Genomic DNA, 1727 nt, shown 5'->3' with positions numbered 1-1727 from the left:
ACTTGCTTGTTTGTGTGCCTTCTTCTCATCACAGTTGCTCCTACTTCCTAATCTCTCGTCTCCACATTAATCTCCCCTCTCGCGTTCTTATTTCTAAGAATGCAGGCCCTTTAGAATCTCCTCTCTGCTCATATATTTTCTGCGTGTGTTGATTTACAAAGGTTCACAAAGAACATTATTTGAATCAATCTGACTCCTACAGGAAGGCCCGAATAGTCATGGGTATTTCCCCTTCCTCCAGTTACAAGAAGTAAGAAAAATATAAGAATAGTGTTGGTAGATGACAAAATGTATTCGACAGCAGAAATTGAAAAAGTATGAGAAACTTTGTCCATGAAAAAGACGAAAATATTCATAGATAAAAACTTGTTAAATTTGCCCATCAAGAAATTGATAAGTTTATTGGAATCAGTCAGACGCCTGGGATGTGTTTCATAAGACACCTTTGGAAATCTTCTATTTTATTGTTGCAAAGGCATGTAAATAGGGTAAGAGGTTGAAGACAGTATCTTTGTATTTGAGAAAATTCTTATTTTGAAGAAACATTTATACCTGACAATGAAGAAATACATAGGCATTTTAAAGTTTATTACAAACAGAATACTTTATTTAGGAATTGAATAATTCTCTTTTTCCAAACTATGAAATTGCCTTATGACGAAAAAATAGTCAATAGACAAGCAGTGTATATAAAAAAATATATAATTGTGGCTAATGATATTGTAACGTTGTACATGTTTCTGAAAATCACTGAAAAAAAATCTGCTGCACCTTCATCGGGCACACGCACAAACATAAATGTGCGTGTTATATACAAAAATTCGAATGCCACTGGTACAGCAAAAATTGCCAGCATGTATAAACATAACAGAATAAGAAAATCAACACAAGTTTTGGGCAAGAATGAAATGTGACAAATACAATTATGTAGACAAGTACAAAACACTTATAGAGATTTTGTTAGTTTTGTGTCATTTGCATTTCTCTTTTCATGATAATTAAAGTCTATTGTATGAACTTATATTATCGAAGTATTCTGCTGTAATTGTTTATTTACTTTACTTCAATATATTCTATTGTATTAAGATTTCTCTAACGTTTCCTGCAGTGTTAACTGAAAATAAAAGATACGTTTTTTTTTTGTTTCGGAATATTTAGAAACTAAATTGCTCTAGAAGTTTTGCATTGTATTTATTTCTTTATGCAAGTATACCTCCCATAACTTTCGCTTTCTTTTATTTCATTAAAATATATATTATATTTAGATGCGTGCCAATTATTTGCTTAGTTTACGTAAAAATATAAAGGGTCAATTTTGCGTTTTTGTAGTCAATATATTAATGTGCAAATAGTTTTGAAATATAGTAATGAAATACAGCACAAGACGAGCACGTATGATTTGATCGTTACTTACATTCCTATATACATACACACATAAAAATAACTATGTACATATCAGTGTCTATGGAAATTTTGATATATCTGTGTATACATGTTAACGCCTTATTCATTTATATAACTTTTACATGTTTTATATATATTAGTTGTTTTAGTGGACTGCAGCACTGAGTTGTTTTAATGAAATGAATAACCCTCAGCCTTTTTTTCAGCCTAGTACTTACTCCACCGGTTATGTAGTGATGGAAGATAAAAACAAGGACACCCACCATGCCCCCCCCCCACACATATATATGTATGTGTGTGTATGTATATATATATATATATAT

At 31.1% G+C, this 1727-nt stretch overlaps 1 protein-coding gene across 2 annotated transcripts in view; it reads left to right on the top strand.

Annotated features, from left to right (window-relative positions):
- Nucleotides 1-1727, top strand: part of LOC106870527 (BAI1-associated protein 3) — a 1007871-nt gene that overhangs the window by 68335 nt on the left and 937809 nt on the right. The gene's annotated exons all lie outside the window — the stretch shown is intronic.

Source organism: Octopus bimaculoides, chromosome 6, assembly GCF_001194135.2.
Source record: "Octopus bimaculoides isolate UCB-OBI-ISO-001 chromosome 6, ASM119413v2, whole genome shotgun sequence".
NCBI classification, from domain to species: domain Eukaryota; kingdom Metazoa; phylum Mollusca; class Cephalopoda; order Octopoda; family Octopodidae; genus Octopus; species Octopus bimaculoides.
The sequence above is the reverse complement of the archived record's forward strand: the minus strand, read 5'-3'. Positions and strand labels throughout refer to the sequence as shown.